Below are 6,616 nucleotides of genomic sequence, written 5' to 3' on the forward strand. Positions count from 1 at the left end.
TGGGGTCTTTACTCCAGAAATTAGATTAAATACTTACGTCGTTTAAAGGGTTTTTACAAGGCAAGGCTTGATGTTATTTGACAGAGAGCAAGGGCAAAGCAAAAATGAAAAATGCAATCTCTGCCATTGTGAAATTGAAATGAACAAACCTGGTTTGCAAATAAATTTCAATCATGAAAAATTTTGCGTTTTCAGACGTAAAAAATGCAACAGTAAAATGTTTTGCGGACGTTCTGGAAACATTTTTGACAACACTGACAACCACTGAAGTTAGTTTTTCTCGAATTTTCACCAGTGTCGAAATTTTAACCGAAATGGACATGTGACAAAATTGTATTGAAAAAACTATATTTTTGCCCACAGGATAGAGTGAAAAATGGGCAAGGAGAAAGCTTGATTACCTTTGTCTCAAAATTCATGTTATTCCCCGTAAAAAAAAATGACAATGTATTATGACGTCAATTTTGTCGTATACGAGTTCAGTTTTTCGATTAACTGGACGGCCTGATCATTGAATTAACATATTACTTAGTTGAGTATTTTACAAAAACGCGTATCAGTAATGTAATTCTTAGATAGATTCAGCGTGACGCAGTTGTTACGAGGCTGAATTTTGCGTTACAAGGACAATTCATTAAACGTCCTCTATACACTGCCAAAGCTTGTACTTGAGGTTATGGATAAATGCGTTTGTCCATGACGTTACGCAGTGGATCGAACAATGGGTTTGTAAAGAAGCCTAAAATCGAAACAATGCAGCTTAAGTAACTAGGATGTGCTCTGAACAATCAACTAATCAGCTTGCAGAAAATATCTCTCTGTATTATGGAATGTTCTATCATGTTCCAGAGGTTCCCGAGTGAAAAAAGAATTATATATATATATATATATATATAAAGCAGTTGTATACTGTCAACTTAATGTGACAGTCCCAATAAGGAAATCATACTGCTGCTATTTAGCCCTAGGAAGCTGGACCCCCCCTTTCCCGAAATTTTGGGAAGAGGAGGGGCTAGTTGATTATATCGACCCCAGTACGCAACTGGTACTTAATTTATCGACCCTGAAAGGATGAAAGGCAAAGTCAACCTCGGCGGAATTTGAACTCAGAACGTAAAGACAGACGAAATGCCGCTAAGCTTTTCGCCCGGCGTGCTAACGTTTCTGCCAGCTCGCCGCCTACAATCTCTTAAAATTTGAAATAGGAAAAATTCGGATTATGAAAACAGTAATGGTCGTTCCTCAATAATTGGTGCGCTGGGAACAGTAAGTAAAGATATAGACGAATGGCTGAAGGAGATTGAAACAGACTTCCCTGTAGAGTTCCTACAGAAAGTTTTTCTCTTAGGGACAGCAAGGATTATCAGGAAGGTTCTAAGCACTTGAAAGACTACTAAAATATTGTGTTTACGTAAGGTTACAAGTAGTAGCTCGCTACTCACATAAATTCTACCAGAAATAAGACCGAACCTGAGTCAAACCAAAATAATGATCCTTACTACTATAGGCACAAGACCTGGAATTTTGGGGGAAGAAATACGTCGATTACATCCCGAAAGGATGAAAGACAAAGTCGACCTCGGTGGAATTTGAACTCATAACGTCAAGACGGACGAAATGCCGCTAAGCATTTTGTCCGGCGTGCTAACGATCCTGCCAGCTCGCCGCCTTAATAATAACAATAATGATCTTTTCTGCTATAGGCACAAGGCTTGAAATTTGTGGGGAGGAAGTAAGTTGATCACATCGACACCAGTGTTTCACTGGTATTTAATTTATCGACTCCAAATGGATGAAAGGCAAAGTCAAGCTCGGCGTAATTTGAACCACATGAAGATGGACGAAATACCGCAAAACATTTCGCCCGGCGTGCTAACGAATCCACCAGCTCACCGCCTTAGAAATAATAATAATAATAATAATAATAATAATAATAATAATAATAGTCAAGGCTGTAAATACTTGGGCAATATCATTACTTACACTCTCAGCAGCTTTTGTAGATTGGACAAAAACTGAATTAGCAAATTAAACAGAAGAACTAGGAAGGAATTCAATATGAATGGAGGACTCCACCCAAGGGCAGGAGTAGCAAGATTACACCTACCTAGAAAAGAAGTTGGAAGAGGGTTAATATGAGTAGAAGACTACGTGGAGTTAGCTAGAGTAGATACAGACTCCTATGTAGGTAATAGTGAAGTAAGTTTATTAAAAGCTGCTAGAGTCACAGCAAGACATAGCGAAACCAAAAACCCAAACGAACTTTTTAAAAAACCCCAGAAATTATCTGACTGGCTGGAGAAGGCGTTGCATGGTAGATTCTCAAAGATAGTTGCAGCAACTAGTAGTAGTGAGACATGGCTATGGCTGCAGAAAGGAAAGATGAAGAGGGAGACAGAAAGTTTGTTAGTAGCTGCACAAGGTCAAGCATTAAAGACTAATTGAATACAAGCCAAGATAGACAAAAGCCAAATAGATTCCCAATGTAGATTATGCAAATCAAAAGAGGAAAACATTACTCATATAGTAAGTGAATGTAGTATGCTGGCACAGATAGAATACAAAAGACGATACGACAATCTAGGGAGAGTAATCCACTGAGAGCTATGTAGAAAACTAGGATTTGAACATAATGATAGATAATTGACTTTACAGTCTCAAATGATGAAAACATTAATATGAGACATTAATATGAGAAGTATAGAAAAAATAGCAATGTACCAGGACCTAACTATTGACTTACAGAGACTATGGAAAGAGCGGGTAAAATGTATCCTAGTAGTTATAAGTGCATTAGGAACTATCCCTAAAGATCTGAACAGGTGGATAGAGGAAACAGGCATAAAACTCAGTTTAGTACAGCTCCAGAAAACTGTTATTAGGAACAGCTAGGATAGTTAGGAAGGTTCTGGCATCTAAGGTTACTTGTTGTAGCCCAATCTTAAGCTTTTTTTCTCTTCCAGCAGTCTAATCTGTTGAGTGTATATGAAAGCAATAATAATAATAATAATAATAACAATAATAATCCTAATAATAATAATTTTTACATTGAAAGAAAGGCTACACATTTTGAGAGCGGGCTACTAATTGATTGAAGTGATTTCAGACTATACTTGTTACCAATGTTATCAACTTGTAAAGAATGAAAAGCAAAATCAAAACCGCAATATCAGAATTCAAAACAGACTAAAGCTGACTTAAACTAATATCTAGTTTTCATGGTTTTCTGAATTCATTTCATTTTAGTTTGTTTTATTGAAAATCATTTCATATTTAAATGAATGCACCAAGCCACCTACCGTTTATTCAGAAATATGACCTGGTTTACCGCTTTATTGCTCATAATTTGAAGAAAAGCGATTTGAGAAAGGAAATGTTTGAAAGATAACACTGAAATTAGGGAGAAAACTAGCAGAAAAGATCAAAACACTACGGTGTCTTATAGCAGTAAGTCGAAAGTTTGTGCTTTGTGAATCAATTTCTGAACTATGATGAATGCTCGCTTGGAGGAGAGAGGTGGGAAGACAGGGAGAGTGACAATATTGTACAATGCTTATAATGAAAGGCCAATGTTAAAAGTACGCGACATAAACCCAGTCTTTAAACCTTGGAGATACATTCTGAGAAGCTTTATAAACTGAAAGCTTATCTTGTCGTGTCGATTTATATCAATGTTTTTGCCGATACGTTAGTGCCGCGATAATTCGGCACAAATGTGAAAGCTTTCACTTCACAATGAGTCAACTGGTTAATAAGAAAACTAAAAGGAAAATAAAATGAGAGCGTTATCGTTTAGAGATGTGAATTCTCGGTCAAGGATTCACCACTCCCGTCATGTTCATATATCAAATCTAATCTTTTGTATTGTCCTCCGAAAACTCACCCATAAACCGAGGCATTTTGCAATAAGAAAAATAAAATGAATGCATAGAGCATAAAAAAGGGAAATATGTTCAAAAACAGGAATATGCACAAAGCTAATTTTCTGAATCAAAGCAATTCGCGGAAAAATATGTATACACTTGTACACAGCAACATTTTTGTTGTTTTTTGTTTTACATTTTGACAGTTTAGATGTATTTGTCATAAGAAATAATACAAAACTAAAATAAAGGGGGAGTATTGGTATAGTTGAAAATCATAAAATCAGTTCATAATACAGAAAAATGGAGATGACTGAACATTGGTTGTATTTACATTCTCTACTGATTGATAAGTCAATGTGGCCGTGACATGCTATACCGACCATTATAAATTGTACAAACGATATGAGGCTTCGCAGAGAAAACGAACAGAGTGCTCGACAAATTAATTGACGAGTTATATGTGTATGTGTGCACACATATAAACATATACATATATGTTAAACAAAAATTAACTAAGAGAAATAACTTGACCAGTGACATGAATTTGAAAAACAAAGATGAATGAAGGCATATTAATTACCATATAAGATACAGACTCTTACTGATATTATCTTAACTTCGAGAGAAGGTGAACAAACATCTAGTGGCAAATGCGACTGATTCTGAAGTGATACTGTTGCTAAATGAATGGACTACTTATACCACCGACAACTGACGAATAATAACAATTAGCAGGACTCATGGAAATTTCACGATGTAAGTCAGCATATTTGAAAAAATTATCTTAATATATTAAACACAAGGCAAGGAATTTCAAAATATTCTTTTGAAAACCCATCGTTTAATCGAAATTGTACTTTTGAATTTAACATTTCTTTTCAGTTCAACCATCTACTTATTTGTATATTTATTAATATATCTCTTTATCTGCTTATCTATTGGTATATCGGTAGATTTACCAACTTCCCTGTCTGTCTATCTATTGTTTGCTTGTCTAATGAATTATCATATACTTTCCTTTCTACCAATGTATGTATCTGTCTGCTGTCATAATACTGATATGTATGTAAACCTAAGAAGGAAATAATGATAATAACAACAACAACATGATAATAACAGTAACTCTAAATATGTCTTTCTCCATTCGAGTTACTACCCTTAACGTGACACACGGACAAAACAAAAAGACCGCATGAAGAAGCAGAATAATTTAGATTAGCGTTGGTCGCTTTCGACAACTCACAGTAGATGGAGTGAGTGTCATGATATCACAACAGTTATGTCATTCTTATGCAAATTTTGGTAGCATTGTATATAAAGCTGATCAAAGCTATTAAGGACAGCAAGTGACTGCAGCGTGACCTTTTGATCAGAACATTACGACACGACAGGACACGACATCCGAATAGAAGGGGAGATAATATCAAGGATCAATAGTCTCGAGAGTTGTGTGTGTATGTGTGTGTGTGTGTGTGTGTGTGTGTGTGTGTGTGTGTGTGTGTGTGTGTGTGTGTGTGTGTGAGTGAGAGAGAGAGAGAGAGAGATGCATATGTTAACATAAAATGACAGTACAGTATGGAGAAGAAAGTACACATATAGTCAACAAACAATACAACACCATTGGTATCATCTTTGAGCTGGTCTGCAGCTGTATAGGAATTTATGATTCCATAACCTGTAAAAGTTATATATAATAACGTAAGGTATTCACTGGAGTACCGAATGGTAAATACCAGTAAGCGGTTTATTTGCTGGGGCACCTAGCACTTACTCTATCGGTGTCTTTTGCCGAACCGCTAGGTTACGGGTACGTAAATACACCAGCACCAGTGGTCACGCGTGGAGGGCGACACATACACACACACGTATATACCACAGGCTTCTTTCAGTTTCCACTCACAAGGCTTTGGTCGGCTCGAGACCAGAGCCAGTCCCATGAATTTTTCGAAGGGAGGGCACGAAGTCAGAAGGGAATACAATTCCAGGAGAAAGGGCGTAATAACATTATTTAGAAGGGCGCACTTCTTGAGGGGGTGGGTGGATGTGCCCCTTAGCACACACCCCCGGTCCACCCTTGAGCGGCTATAGCAGAAAACAATTGCCCAAGGTGCCATGCAATGGGACTGAACCCTGAACCATGTAGCTGGGAAGCAAGCTTCTTATCACACAGCCACACCTGCACCATACAAGGATTCAAAGGTACTGGTGATGCAGCGTACATAGTTGCTCTCTGTTTACTGGCCAGACAGACATGGCACTACTAGAACATGTTGGTCACGATTGAAATACTTCTGATTATAGGTTTACTCAATCAGAAACGGCCTGAAGGTCTTAATAACAATACAAAACGAAATATACAAAACAGGTCTTAAGAGAAGATAACTTGCGGTCAACTGTCATTCAATTTTATAGGAGATAATATGAGAAATGTTCTACTGTGGTGGTACTTGCTGTTGGGTCTTTTCAAACAGCAGAAAGTTGATTAGGAAATTAGTTGCGTTTATGCTTTACTGAAATTTCATGAGTAAACTAAACTTAATTTATCAATTTTGAACGTATTCACCAAGACACAGACTACTGAGATGCGAAATATATACATCAGTAGTATAAAGAAATAAATTTCCCTTGATTCAATTTACCACGTTTATAGGATAAATGCAGACTCTTAAAAAGTTACGTAACTCTCATTGCGTTATTTCATGAAATGAAACCAATATTTTGTTTGAAGAAGTTTCTTTGGTCACACACAC

The sequence above is a fragment of the Octopus bimaculoides genome, chromosome 4, assembly GCF_001194135.2.
Source record: "Octopus bimaculoides isolate UCB-OBI-ISO-001 chromosome 4, ASM119413v2, whole genome shotgun sequence".
In the NCBI taxonomy this organism is placed as follows: Eukaryota; Metazoa; Mollusca; class Cephalopoda; order Octopoda; family Octopodidae; genus Octopus; species Octopus bimaculoides.